Raw genomic sequence first — 16,051 nt, 5'->3', positions numbered from 1 at the left:
ATCAAAAGATCGTTTAACTTGTGTATTTCCAACATCTACGTTCACGAAAGGGATTTTTCCATAAAGAATAATAGGACTAAACTGATGCATTATGTGGAGTTAAATAGGCACTGTCAGATTCAAAAACCTTTTATATGTGGTACATCTTGACAAACCATTAACCTTTCTAATATACTTTATAATAAAAGTTTATTTCCATTTTATAGAAATCATGGCTTATAAAATAATGACTTTGTCCAAGCTGAAGCACAGGCATGGACAAAGTAGAGTAAGTGAGGGTGGGCTAGCACTGTCCTGTGCTCTGTCCTGTCTGATAGGACTCCATTGTGCTCTCTCCTGTCTGATAGCACTCCTCTGTGCTCTCTCCTGTGTGATAGCACTCCTCTGTGCTCTCTCCTGTCTGATAGCACTCCTCTGTGCTCTCTCCTGTCTGATAGCACTCCTCTGTGCTCTCTTCTGTCTGATAGTACTTCTCTGTGCTCTCTCCTGTCTGATATTACTCCTCTGTGCTCTCTCCTGTCTGATAGTACTCCTCTGTGCTCTATCCTGTCTGATATTACTCCTCTGTACTTCTTCCTGTCCGATAGTACTCCTCTGTGCGCTGTCCTTTCTGACAGTAGTCCTCTGTGCTCTCTTCTGACTGATAGTGCTCCTCTGTACTCTCTCCTGTCTGATAGCACTCCTCTGTACTCTCTCCAGGCTGATAGTACTCCTCTGTGCTCCCTCCTGTCTGAGAGCACACTTCTGTGCTCTCTCCTGGCTGATAGTACTCCCCTGTGCTCTCTCCTGTCCTAATGTACTTCCCTTTGCTCTCTCCTGTCTAATGACACTCCTCTGTGCTCTCTCCTGTCTGATAGTACTCCTCTGTGCTCTCTCCTGTCTGATAGAACTCCTCTGTGCTCTCTCTTGTCTGATAGGACTCTTCTATGCTCTCTCCTGTCTGATAGGACTCCTCTGTGCTCTCTCCTGTCTGATATTACTCCTCTGTACTTCTTCCTGTCCGATAGTACTCCTCTGTGCTCTGTCCTTTCTGACAGTAGTCCTCTGAGCTCTCTCCTGTCTGATAGGACTCCTCTGTGCTTTCCCGTCTGATAGAAATCCTCTGTGCTCTCTCCTGTCTGATAGCACTCCTCTGTGCTCTCTCCTGTCTGATAGGACTCCTCTGTGCTCTCTCCTGTCTGATAGGACTCCTCTGTGCTCTCTCCTGTCCGATAGCACTCCTCTGTGTTTTCTCCTTTTTGATAGCACTCCTCTGTGCTCTCTTCTGTCTGATTGTACTCCTCAGTGCTCTCTCCTGTCTGATAGAACTCTTCTGTTCTCTCCTGTCTGATAGCACTCCTCTGTGCTCTCTTTTGTCTGAAAGGACTCCTCTTTGCTTTCTTCGGTCTGATAGCATTCCTTTGTTCTCTCTCCTGTCTGATAGTACTCCTCTGTACTCTCTCCTGTCTGATAGCACTCCTCTGTGCTCTCTCCTGTCTGATAGCACTCCTTGTGTTCTCTCCTGTCTGATAGGACTCCTCTGTGCTCTCTCCTGTCTGAAAGCACTCCTCTGTGCGCTCTCCTGTCTGATAGTACTCCTCTGTGCTCCCTCCTGTCTGATAGCACTCCTCTGTGCTCTCTCCTGTCTTAATGTACTCCCCTTTGCTCTCTCCTGTCTAATGACACTCCTCTGTGCTCTGTCCTGCCTGATAGCACTCCTCTGTGCTCTCTTCTGTCTGATAGGGCTCCTCTGTGCTCTCTCCTGTCTTAATGTACTTCCCTTTGCTCTCTCCTGTCTAATGACACTCCTCTGTGCTCTCTCCTGTCTGATAGCACTCCTCTGTGCTCTCTTCTGTCTGATAGGACTCCTCTGTGCTCTCTCCTGTCTGATAGCATTCCTCTGTGCTCTCTCCTGTCTGATAGTACTCCTCTGTGCTCTCTCCTGTCTGATGGCACTCCTCTGTGCTCTTTCATGTCTGATAGTGCTCCTCTGTGCTCTCCCGTCTCATAGTACTCCTCGGTGCTCTCTCCTGTCTGATAGTACTCCTCTGTACTCTCTCCTGTCTGATAGGATTCCTCTGTGCTCTCTCCTGTCCGATAGGACTCCTCTGTGCTCTCTCCTGTCTGATAGCATTCCTCTGTTCTCTCTCCTGTCTTATAGGACTCCTCTGTGCTCTCTCCTGTCTGATAGGACTCCTCTGTGCTCTCTCCTGTCTGATAGTACTCCTCTGTACTCTCTCCTGTCTGATAGCATTCCTCTGTTCTCTCTCCTGTCTGATAGGACTCCTCTGTGCTCTCTCCTGTCTGATAGTACTCCTCTGTTCTCTCTCCTGTCTGATAGGACTCCTCTGTTCTCTCTCCTGTCTGATAGGACTCCTCTGTTCTCTCTCCTGTCTGATAGGACTCCTCTGTGCTCTCTCCTGTCTGAATGCACTCCTCTGTGCTCTCTCCTGTTTCATAGTACTCCTCTGTACTCTCTCCTGTCTGATAGCACTCCTCTGTGCTCTTTCCATTCTGATAGTACTCCTCTGTGCTCTCTCCTGTCTGATAGCGCTCCTCTGTACTCTCTCTCCGGTCTGAAAGTACTTCTCTCTGCTCTCTCCTGTCTGATAGCGCTCTTCTATGCTCTCTCCTGTCTGATAGGACTTTTCTGTGCTCTCTCCTGTCTGATAGGACTTCCCTGTGCTCTCTCCTGTCTGATGGCACTCCTCTGTGCTCGCTCATGTCTGATAGTTCTCCTCTGTGCTCTCCCCTGTCTGATAGTACTCCTCTGTGCTCTCTCCTGTCTGATGGCACTCCTCTGTGCTCTCTCCTGTCTGATAGTACTCCTCTTTACTCCCTCCTGTCTGATAGTATTCCTCTTTGCTCTCTCCTGTCTGATAGCACTCCTCTGTGCTCTCTACTGTCTGATAGGACTCCGATGTGCTATCTCCTGTCTGAAAGCACTGCTCTGTGGGCTCTCTTGTCTGATAGTACTTCTCTGTGCTCTCTCCTGTCTGATAGTACTCCTCTTTGCTCTCTCCTGTCTGATAGCACTCCTCTGTGCTCTCTCCTGTCTGAGAGGACTCCTCTGTGCTCTCTCCTGTCTGATAGTACTCCTCTGTGCTCTCTCCTGTCTGATAGTACTCCTCTGTGCTCTCTCCTGTCTGATAGTACTCCTCTGTGCTCTGTCCTGTCTGATAGGACTCCCCCGTGCTCTCTCCTGTCTGATAGTACTCCTCTGTACTCTCTCCTGACTGATAGCACTCCCCTGTGCTCTCTCCTGTCTCATAGTACTCCCTGTGTTCTCTCCTGTCTGATAGCACTCCTCTGTGTGCTCTATTGTCTCATAGTACTCCTCTGTGCTCTCTCTTGTCTGATAGTACTCCTCTGTGCTCTCTCTTGTCTGATAGTACTCCCCCGTGCTCTCCTGTTTTATAGTACTCCTCTGTGTTCTCTCTTGCTATTTTATTATGAAGTATATTAGATTAGGATAATGTTTTGCCAAGATGTACAACATGTACTACTCACGTTTCAGAAGACAGGAATTAGGTGGATTAGGATCCGCTGGACCTGTGTGGCAGATGACTCCAGGGAGCAGAGTCTAAGGTGCCGCTGGTTTTCACCAAAGCTTGCCACAAAGCAGGATGGACTTACTGCGGCAGGCGGCACCCAGGTCGCTACCCCTGGCATGGCTTGACCACACAGGCAACTAAGGAAATGCAAGGCACAGGAGGGCTAAGGCAGCTCATAGTCAGGATAGCAGAAGGTCGAGGCAGGCGGCACAGTAGCATAGTCAGGACGTAGCAGGTGGTCAATAGGCAGGCAGCAGAGGAGCAAGGTCAAGTGACAGAGCAAAGGATCAGATGCACGGCAAGGAAACTCTCAGGTATGCTTTCTCTCAAGCACAAGGCAACAAAGATCCGGCAAGGAAGTGAGGAAGGTGGAGGAATTTATCAATGAGCCAAAGGGGAATTACACTAATGAGCGCACTGGCCCTTTAAATCTTAAAGCTCTGGTGCATGTGTGCATGCCCTAGGAGATGGGGACACACGTCCGGAGCAGAGATGCAGAGGCGGGGGCAGGAGAAGCACCAGGTGAGTGACGGACTGGGGCTCACATGCGGGCGCGTCCTGCGATGCGAGTCCCAGCCCCTTTGGCAGCAGCAGGCAACGGGACCATACGCTCACTGCCAGTGTCTGCGTGTGGAGCGCATAATGTAACAGCCCCCCCCCCTTTGGTCTCCCCCTCCTTTTACGAGTCAGAAAACTCCTGAGAAAGTCACAGTCCAGGATATTCTCCTCAGGCTCCCAAGATCTCTCCTCAGGACCGTAAACCTCCCAGTCTACCAAAAAAAATTGTTTACCTCTAACAGTTTTTGTAGCAAAAATCTCTTTAACCTTGAAGATGTCAGAAGATCTGGAGACAGGTGTGGGGACTAGATTCTTCTGAGAAAACCGGTTTATGACAAGAGGCTTGAGGAGAGAGATGTGGAAGGAATTGGGAATACGTAACCTAGCAGGTAGACGGAGTTTGCAGTACACAGGGTTGATTTTTTGTAGAACCTGGAAGGGACCAAGGTAGCGAGGACTGAGCTAGTAACAGGGGATCTTGAAGCAAATGTATTTGGATGAAAGCCATGCCAGGTCACCAGAAGAGAAGGACTGAGGAGGTCTTCTACTTTTATCAGCTTGCGCCTTGAAGAAGCCTGGGATAATGACTGTCAGGTCTGTTGCCAGATTGTGGAGAAGTCACGGACCAACTCATCAACAGCAGGCACTATGGAGGAAACTGGGAGAGGAAGAGTAGAACGGAGATGGAGTCTGTAGACAACAAAAAAGGGAGATGACCTCGTGGACTCGGAATCCTTATGATCATAAGAGAATTCAGCCAAGGGGAGAAGGTTGACCCAATCATCTTGGCGAGCTGAAACAAAATGCCGAAGATAAGTCTCAAGGATTTGTTTAACCCTCTCCACATGACCGTTTGACTGAGGTTGGTAGGCTGAGGAGAAGTCCAGCTTGATGTCCAGACAGTTACAAAGAGCTCGCCAGAACTTAGAGACAAACTGCACACCATGATCCGAAACAATATGCTGAGGAAGACCATGTAAATGAAAGACATGCAGCACGAAGTACTTTGACAGCTATGGAGCAGAAGGAAGACCTGGTAGAGGAATGAAATGAGCCATCTTGGAAAACCGATCTACCACGACCCAAATGACAGTGTTATTATGAGATGGTGGCAAATCAGTAATGAAATCCATGGCAATATAGGACCAGGGAGTCTCCGGAATGGGTAAAGGCTGTAAGAGTCCTTCAGGTCTCTGTTGAGGGGTTTTGTCACAGGCACAAGTTTCACAGGAACTAATTAAATCAGAAACATCACGTTCAAGATGGGGCCACCAGTAATGCCGGGAGATTAGAAGTAGAGTTTTGCGTATTCCAGAATGTCCTGCTGTCCAGTACCTTGCGTCTCAATCTGGCGGGCACAAAGGATTTTCTCGGAGGAACTTGCTGTATTTTGGCAGGAGCAGCAGGAATGAAACGGTCAGGATGAATAATATGCCTAGGCGTGGAGTACAAACCAATGACGTCAGAGGACCTGGAGAGAGTATCTGCTCTGATGTTCTTGTCTGCTGGAAGGAAGTGGATGAAGAAGTTGAACCTAGAAAAGAACAGTGACCACCTTGCCTGGCGGGGGTTCAAATGCTGAGCAGACCGAAGGTATAGAAGATTCTTATGGTCGGAGTAGATGCAGACCGGATGAGAAGAACCTTCCAATAAATGTCTCCATTCCTCCAAAGCTAGCTTGATAGTGAGGAGTTCACAATCTCCATTGGAGTAATTCCTCTCAGCAGGAGAGAATGTCCTGGAGAAGAACCCACAAGTAACAGTCTTGCCCTTGGCACCCGCTCCAATAGATGAGGCATCAACATCCAAAGCAAAGGACCTCTCTGTATCAGGTTTTGTAAGCACGGGAGCAGAGGCAAATGCAGACTTTAAACGGGAGAAGGCCTCTTCAGCCTCTTGAGGCCAAGACTTAGAATTAGAAGCCTTCTTCGTGAGAACCACAATTGGAGCAACCAAGGACGAAAAATGTGGAATAAATTGACGATAATAGTTAGCGAATCCCAGAAAGCATTGAATAGCACGTAAGCCCGAAGGACGAGGCCAATCTAACACTGCAGACAATGTATCTGGATCTATCTGCAGGCCCCAATGAGAGACAATGTAGCCAAGAAATGAAAGACTAGACTTCTCAAACAGACATTTCTCCAGTTTGACGTAGAGATGATTCTTCCATAGTCGCTGAAGAACCAGACGAACATGAGTACGAAGCTCCTCTAAGTTGGAAAATAAGATTAGGATGTCGTCTAGGTATACGACAACACAGGTGTAGGTGTAGAGAAGATAACGGAAGATATAATTGACAAACTCTTGAAAATGGCTGGAGCATTGCAGAGACCAAAAGACATTACGAGATACTCAAAATGTCTGTCACGAGTATTGAAGGCTGTTTTCCATTGATCTCCCTTGCGGATTACGCTCTACGTAAGTCCAACTTGGAGAAGACCTTGGCACCACGTAGACAGTGTTCTGTAGACAAGTTCTGAGATAAGAGGTAGTGGGTAACGGTTCTTGACCGTGATTTTGTTAAGTCCCCTGTAGTCAATGCATGGGCAGACTGAGCCATTCTTCTTCCCTACAAAGAAGAAACCAGCTCCAGCAGGAGAAGAGGACTTACAGATAAATCCCTTTTGGAGATTCTCCTGGATATACTCAGCCATGGCTTTGGTCTCGAGAACCTGTAGAGGGTATATCCTTCCACGAGGAGGAGTGGTACCAGGCAGAAGATCAATAGGGCAGTTGTAAGGACGATGTGGAGGCAGAGACTCAGCCTGTTTCTTGCAGAATACGTAAGAGAAATCTTGGTAAGGTGGAGGCCGACCAGGCATAGGAGGAGGACGAGAAACAACCTTAGGCTGGACTGGACTGAGACAAAGATTTTGACAGAACTGTCCCCAGCTTATAATTTCTCCAGTTCTCCAATCTAGTTGCAGAGAGTGACGCCGGAACCAAAAAAGGCAAAGAAGCAGCTCAGAAGTACAGTGAGGCTGTACATAGAATTCAATATTTTCTTTATGCAAGACACCCACTTGCATGACGAGAGGCTCAGCACGGAATAGCACCTTACAGTCTAAATTTTGTCCATTAACAGAGGAGATGAACAAAGGCTTGGCGAGCCGAGTAACAGGAAGATGATATTTGTGGACGAAAGAAGCATCAATAAAAGTCACCTGCAGATGCAGAAACCAAAAATGCTGTAGCGCTAAAGGAAGACTAGGCAGAAGCAAAGACTTGTACAAAAATGGTCAAGCGAGGAGAGGTGGTATTCACACTTAGGGACGCCTCTCCTATGTGCCCTAGGTGTGAGCGTTTTCCCAGATACTGTGGACGAACAGAACAGTCTTTGAGGAAGTGCTCCGGGCTAGCACAATACAAACACAACTTCTCACTGCGTCGTAGTGATCTCTCCTGTTGCATAAGACAGGAATGATCCACTTGCATAGCCTCTTCGGCAAGAGGCACAGGAAGCTGCAGAGGTGGACGTTGAAACACGGGTGCCAGGCGAGGATATCTCCATTTTCGAGCAGATTCCCTCTTTAAACGCAGTTCTTCTTGCAAAACGCACATCAATACGTGTGGCCAAGTGGATAAGTTCAGTCAGAGAAGAAGGAGGATCACGTGCAGCTAGGGCATCTTTAATCCTGCTTGACAGTCCTTTTTTGAATATGGCACACAAGGCCTCATCATTCCATGCAATTTCTGAGGCTAATTTCAGAATTGAACCGCGTAGTCATCAATGGAAGAATTCCCTTGACAGATGTTCAGCAAAGCCGTCTCAGCAGAAGAGGCACGTGCGGGTTCCTCAAAGACACAGCTGCCAGAAAAGCCGTCAAGTTGGAAGCTACTGGATCACCGCGGACCCAAAGGAGTGTAGGCCAGGGCTTTCCAGGACAGTAGGCTAATAACAAAGGCCACCTTAGCACGTTCCGTCGGAAACAGTTCAGACATGAGCTCCAAATGCATGGAGCACTGTGTAACAAAGCCTCTGCATAACTAGGAATCATTGTCATATTTAGAGGGTAATGGCAGGCATTGCTGGGGAAGAAGAAGACAGAAGACACTGCAGAAGCTGGAGGAGGGAGTGGGACAGGATGCGGGTGCTGCTGCTGTTGCAAGGCCAAAAGCTGATGTATCATAGCAGACAGTTGGGTAAGTTGCTGCGCCTGTCTCGCCAATTGCAGAGACTGAAGTACCACAACGGAGGGAAGATCCACGACTTAAGGCAGGGGTACCTCAGCGGGATCCATGGCCGGATCTTACTGTAGCACTCACGTTTCAAAAGACAGGAACTCCGGTGGATGTGGATCCGCTGGACCTGTGTGGCAGATGACTCAGATCGTACCAGGGAGCGGAGTCTAAGGTGACACTGCTTTTCACCAGAGCCCGCCACAAAGTGGATGGACTTGCTGCGGCAGGTGGCACCCAGTTCGCTACCCCTGGCATGGCTCGACCACACAGGCGGCTGAGGAGATGCGAGGCACAGGAAGGATAAGGCAGCTCGTAGTCTGGATAGCAGAAGGTCAAGGCAGGTGGAGCAGTAGCGTAGTCAGGACGTAGCAGGCGGTCAGTAGGAAGGCAGCAGAGGAGCAAGGTCAAGTGACAGAGCAAAGAATAAGATGCACGGCAAAAAAACTCAGATGCTTTCTCTCAGGCACAAGGCAACAAAGATCCGGCAGGGAAGTGAGGAGGGTGGAGGAATTTATCAATCAGCCATTGGTGAATTTCACTAATGAGCGCACTGGCCCTTTAAATCTTAAAGCTTCAGTGCGTGCACGCCATAGGAAACAGGGACACATGCGCCGGCACAGAGGCAGAGGCGGGGGCAGGAGAAGCACCAGGTGAGTGATGGACTGGGGCTCACATGCAAGCGCGTCCCGCAATGCGAGTCCCAGCCCCGTCGGCAGCAGCAGGTAACGGGACCATGCACTCACGGCCAGTGTGTGCGGCCGGAGCGCATAATGTAACACAACATATAAAAAGTTTTTGTATCTGACAGTGCCCATTTAAACATATTTACAAACACAAGTTATTATCATGAATGAATCTTTTTTTTAAACCCGGCCCTACCAACACAGGCTGCATGCTCTCTTGTTTCTGCTTGTTGTCATGTGATACGTCCTGTAGGCAGTTTATTCTTCTGGTCAGGCATGCTGAGTTGCCCAGTTGTACACACATACACACTAAATATACAGCCACATAGACTGCAGAATACAGCTGCTACACTGCATAAAGTTTATTTACATAACTATGTATGAGGGAGTCTGCTTGTTTGGCTGAATATTTACTGGCCAGGATGAGGTAAATATAAATGATATACTACTATAGCTGTCTATATTATGGCCTGTAACACTAAATTCGCTAAGCAGGAGGGGAGGGGGAAGGTTATTATTCTCAATAATAACACTGCATGCTGTGTGAGGAGAGATGAGATAACTCTACCCTTATGAAGATTAGAATCTTGATTCTGCACAGAAATGAGCATTTGCAATAGTGACTGCTGGGAAATGAAGTACCAAGCAAATCATGTGACAGTTAGAAGCTCCACCCACCACACATATTTTTATTTGAAAAGAGAGCATAAAAAGAACATAAAAACAAGAAAATAAGGTCAGGTCTGTAATTTTCCAAAGGCAGACAGCTAATTTCATTCAACCTAATCGTGGGAAGTGGAGAATATTAAAACCCCTTTAACCTATAAAAGAATGCAAAATACCAATGCAAATCAAGTCACCAACTTGGTAAGTTGGCACATGCACAACTGGGCACTAGGGACATAGAAGAAGAGGTGGCAACTGTAACATCTTTTTGTGTAATCCTTGGTATTCATACAGCATAGGCTGGTGATCCCCAATGTATATCCTCACCATTGTGTCTCAGGTCATCCTAAGAGTTGTAGTTGTGAAACAGCTGGAGAACAACATGTTGGTGATCACTGTCCTCTAGAGTGTAGAGACACTAGACACTAAGGTCACTAAGAAGACATTGCAGCTGCTAAAATTTGCATTGTTACCTGACAGCCACTGGCAGGGTATTGAGATTAAGAAGAAAAAAAAAGACCAGTGGGCTGAAAACTTACTTTGTGATCTGGTGGTTGGATAGGAGGAATTCTTGGCTATGAGGAGACAGAGATTCAGATGTTTTAACCAAGCCTTTTCGTGTCATTGGCCAAGGATGCTCTAATTCAGCATGAGGGCGTCTTTAGGTCCCTTTGCCGGCTGGGTATTCAGATGTATAAGTCCATCTGGCCTAGGGACAGAGATAGAGAAATGGGGACTGTTAGAGCTGGAGACATGGCGAGATTGGGACAAACCAGGAGAGACAGAATTAGTCTTAGCAGGGGAGATGGGGAAAATCAGAGGAGGGGAGATGGAAAAAAAACAACAAACACAGTAAGATGGGTAAGATGGGGACAGAACAAAAGGAATGGGACAGTCAGAGCAGGAGAGATGGGAAAAGAGCAAGGGACATGGGCAGATGGGCACAGAGCTGGGTAGATAGGGCCAAATCAGATAACATGGCCAGAAAGAAACAGAGCATTGAACATGATAACGCCAGGCCTTTGTGGTGGGTTCAGGTGGGAGGGTACTAGTGGGGCCACCAAAATGCACCTCTGCCTCTGTAAACCAAAATACTTGCACCAGCTCTGAGTACATATTTAATAGATAAGTGCATTGTCTGCTTTCAGCATGAAGCCAGACTGTTCAGGGAAATGCTTAAGGTTTGAACAAACTAGTAGTGTAGTAGAATACATTCAATAAGCCCACAAATTTGATGTAGGAGCCAGGAAATAAAGGCAAATTCTTTCCAAAGAGGAGTGGGCATCTATAGTTCACTTCAAGTTCAGGTACAACCATAGGAAATCAGGTTCCAATAAAACATGGGTGGTAGCTTATTGGAATTCTTGTTAAAATTTCAAACTCTGGGCAGAAAAATCCTATCGTAGACTATGATATTAAGCTAAAGCATAACCGTCTGCTAGGAGTATTTATTAAACCCAACCAAAAATGACATCTTCAAATTGTCATTTAACCCCTTAAGGACCGGAGGTTTTTCCGTTTTTGCATTTTCGTTTTTTGCTCCTTGCCTTTAAAAAATCATAACTCTTTCAAATTTACACCTAAAAATCCATATGATGGCTTATTTTTTGCGCCACCAATTCTACTTTGTAATGACGTCAGTCATTTTGCCCAAAAATCTATGGTGAAGCGGGAAAAAAAATCATTGTGCGACAAAATTGAAAAAAAAAAACGCTGTTTTGTAACTTTTGGGGGCTTCCGTTTCTACGTAGTACATTTTTCGGTAAAAATGACACCTGATATGTATTCTGTAGGTCCATACGATTAAAATGATACCCTACTTATATAGGTTTGATTTTGTCGGACTTCTGGAAAAAATCATAACTACATGCAGGAAAATTAATACGTTTAAAATTGTCATCTTCTGACCCCTATAACTTTTTTATTTTTCCGTGTATGGGGCGGTATGAGGGCTCATTTTTTGCGCCGTGATCTGAAGTTTTTAACGGTACCATTTTTGCATTGATAGGACTTATTGATCACTTTTTATTCATTTTTAAATGATATAAAAAGTGACCAAAAATGCACTATTTTGGACTTTGGAATTTTTTTGCGCGCACGCCATTGACCGAGCGGTTTAATTAATGATATATTTTTATAATTCGGACATTTCCGCACGCGGTGATACCACATATGTTTATTTTTATTTTTATTTACACTGTGTTTTTTTTTTTATTGGAAAAGGGGGGTAATTCAAACTTTTAATAGGGGAGGAGTTAAATGATCTTTATTCACTTTTTTTTTGCACTTTTTTTTTGCAGTGTTATAGGTCCCATAGGGACCTATAACACTGCACACACTGATCTTCTATGTTGATCACTGGTTTCTCATAAGAAACCAGTGATCAACGATTCTGCCGGATGACTGCTCATGCCTGGATCTCAGGCACTGAGCAGTCATTCGGCGATCGGACAGCGAGGAGGCAGGTAGGGGCCCTCCCGCTGTCCTGTCAGCTGTTCGGGATGCCGCGATTTCACCGCGGCTATCCCGAACAGCCCACTGAGCTAGCCGGGATGCTTTCGGTTTCACTTTAGACGCGGCGTTCAACTTTGAACGCCGCGTCTAAAGGGTTAATAGCGCGCGGCACAGCGATCAATGCCGCGCGCTATTAGCCACGGGTCCCGGCCGTTGTTAGAGGCCGGGCCCGACCCGCTATGACGCGGGGCCACGCCGTGGCCCCGCGTTATAGATCGGGAGTGGACACATGACGTTCCAGTACGTCATGTGTCCTTAAGGGGTTAAGAAAGGATACATAGATCAACAATGTGCATCTGTCAAGGCTGGCAGACACAATGACGAGAGCTGATGTGGCAGGGCCTGTCAGATGGAGGCTATGGCTGAAATGCACACATCTAAGGCCAGGTTTAATGGAAACATTGAAAGGAATAGAAAAGCGCAGTGCATCTCCAGGTTTCTATTGAAGTGTTTGTGACAAGGGTGATGATTGTCAATGATTATGACACCAAACCTCTCACCTGTTCACTCTGTTAGAATTCCTTCCAGACCTTGAAAATTCACACACAAAGCTCTCCTATATGAATTTATAGTCCTGTAAAAACATATCAGTGCAGACATTTCACATGTGCAATGCCTTGGAATTATATAATGGCAACATTTATCAAACTGGGAGTAAAATGATCCAACTGATGTTCGCTTTATTTTATTTATCAGCCAGAATTGTATTAGAGTGGTTACAACTGCCAGAGGAGGGGGTGGGTGGGATTGATTACCCTTTACCCCTTCATTGGCCCAGCCTATTTTGACCTTAAAGGGGTTATCCACCATAAGGTGATTTTAGTACGTACCTGGCAGACAGTAATGGACAGGCTTAGGAAGGATTTGCGCTTGTCTTGGGGCTAAATGGCTATTTTGTGAGATTACCATAATACCGTGACTAGCTTTTTGTGGACTGGTATTTCCTGTTTGACTTTTCTTTTTTTGACTACAAATCCCATAATTCCATTTTCCTCCCTCCCGCACATCAGCCACCCCATCCATTGAAACATAAATGAGCTGCATCCATTCAAAAGACCTGTGGTTTTCAATCAGGGTACCTACAGCTGTTGCATTAGTTGCAGTTTGATCTCTCTCCCACCAAGCAATTCCTCCACCCATTGAAGCAGACAGGCTCCCTGTCATCAGCTGACTAGTGAGTCAGGTCTCGGCCGCATTGCAACCTGGGAAAATTCTGAGACAGCAGTCCTTTTGTATGCTGATAAAAATAAATGTTGGGGTGAAAATCACATAAGAATTGTGAGAAAACCGTCACACACAGGTACAAACAGTATATTATGAACTACACTAACTTTACAGCCTCTTAAGCATAGTCAAATAATAAAAAAAAAACTGGAATACCCCTTTAAGGACTAGGACAATAATTTTTTTTTCCTTACCTTCTAAGAGACATAACTCTTTTGTTTTTCCATCTACAGACCCCTGTAATGGCTTATTTTTTACATTTCCAGTTGTGTTTTGAATTGACCAAAAATGTAAAATCGCACAACTGAAAAAATAGGGGAAATAAAAAAACAGCGTTTGCGTTTTTACGCAGTGCACTTTAGGGGAGATTTATGAAAACCGGTGCAGAGAAAAAGTTCACCAGTTGCCCATAGCAACCAATCAGATCGCTTCTTACATTTTGCAGAGGCCTTTTAAAAAATGTAAGAAGTGACTTGATTGGTTGCTATGGGCAACTGGTCAGCTTTTCCTCTGAAGAGGTTTTGATAAATTTCCCCCATTATGTAATTTTTTTTGTGGGTCACTAAACTGAAACCAATAGCTATATTTACATAGCTTTTCTATTAATGTTTGACTTTAAAAAAAAAAATCTGAATTTTATAACAAAATAACTATTCTTAAGATTGCCCTATACTACCTCTATAACATTTTTACTTTTCTGTCTCTGGGGCTGTTAGCAACGTGATCTGTAGTTTGTACCTGTGGTAATATAGAAAAAAAGGAAGACCGCGAACGGCGCCTTGTGTATTACCCTTGGAGTAGGTGTGAAGCAATATAGCCCCTTATGAGTGGCTGCTCACCTTGGAAAAGAGGAAATAGAGCATATCACCTCAGTAAGAGGTATATAGGTGGAGCAGGCTGCTCAGCCGGAGGGTCCGCAGGGGTCAGGAAGTCCTGTCCTGTAGGAAAGTGCGAAGTGGTAGAGAAAAAGGACCAACTGTTTCCAGGCGCTGCTAGCTCAAAACACCAGAGGCACGAGTAGTAGGTGAAAGATCCTTGCAGGGATCATGTTTATTAAAAAGTAACAAATATGGGATGATGCGTTTCGAGGGTAACCCCCTCTTCCTCAGATCAACTGGAAACAGTTGGTCCTTTTTCTCTACCACTTCGCACTCTGTAGTTTGTACGGATTGGTTTAGGTGAGACTTTTTGATTATTTTTTATTCTGTACGGGATCAATAATGTTATAATTTAGTAATTTGGACAATTATGCAAGCAACAATACCAAATATGTTTATTCATATTTTTGTTTACAATGTTTTAGTCCCTCTTTGAGACTTTTACTTTGCTTATACTGATCATTGCTATGCGCAGCTTCTGCACTTGCTTCATAGGCAGGATTCACTGCATGACGGATGTATGGCATGGTGTATTAAGACACAGGCAACCATGCCAGTCATTTACATTCATTGTTGGAAAGGAGTTAAAGGGGTACTCCGCCCCTAGCATCTTATCCCCTATCAAAAGGATAGGGGATAAGATGTCAGATCGCGCGGGTCCTTCCGCTGGGGACCCCCGAGATCTCCGCTGCAGCACCCCGCTTTCCTTACTGCACAGAGCAAACTCGGCCCCGCCTCATTGTGACGTCACAGCCCGCCCCCTCAATAACAGTCTATGGGAGGGGGCGTGGTGGTCGTCACGCCCACCCCCATAGACTTGCATTAAGGGGACTGGTCGTGACCTCATGAGGGGCAGAGCCGTGACGTAACGATGCTCTGGCCCCTATATTGCCTGTCATTACCCACAGAGCGAATTTGCTCTGTGCAGTAATAAAAGTGGGATGCTGCAGCTGTGATCCCGGGGGTTCCCAGCGGTGGGACCCACGCGATCTGACATCTTATCCCCTATCCTTTTGATAGGGGATAAGATGTCTAGGGGCAGAGTACCCCTTTAAGGTAGAATATATAGAATATAATGAAATTCTTAAAAGCGAGATTAATCATTGGCAGGGTTAGACTGACATACCAGGAAACTCTGTTAGGCCCTGACATTGTAATGTGTCATTCTAACTGCTTCCATCATTTATTTATTTATACAGCACCAACATAATCCACAGTGCTGTACAAAGGTTGTTGACTCATATCAATTGCTGTCCCGTTTGATTATCTAAATTTCAAATAAATATGTCAGTATGTTTTTTCTCCTAGTAATATTGAAACTAGTGTCTCAAGTGCTGCAAGGCAATAATGCTGACCACTAAGCCATATTAGATGTATAATAGATGTACCTATACTGTAATAGGTAATGATCAGTCATAGTCTGTAACCCAATTATTTTGGATTCTTTAGTGTTTTGTTCCAGACAAGAGAGGACAAGAGATGGATGACACAGGAAGAGGTTGCAGTAGTACCTAGTCCTTAGAGCCTAAGTGGGCTCAAAAGGCCCTTCTGCCTTATACATTAGTCAAATTCCACATTTTCATGAGGTTCTTCATTATATTGTATGATATATATTCCATTGAGTGTATCAAATAAAATTGCCCCTTAGTCCCTGATCCAGCAGTCAATACCTTCATTTCAAAATCAGTCTTCAGAAACTTCCTCTTCCAAATTGATGGAGGTGTAACTTGATGCTCCTGTGCCCCAATGCAAAAACTGTAAAAGACCCCCCCACCCTACTATCTCTGCACTCTCCATAGCTTTACCACTA

The sequence above is a fragment of the Hyla sarda genome, chromosome 6 (genome assembly GCF_029499605.1).
Source record: "Hyla sarda isolate aHylSar1 chromosome 6, aHylSar1.hap1, whole genome shotgun sequence".
Lineage (NCBI taxonomy): Eukaryota > Metazoa > Chordata > Amphibia > Anura > Hylidae > Hyla > Hyla sarda.
Note: the sequence above shows the minus strand (reverse complement) of the source record.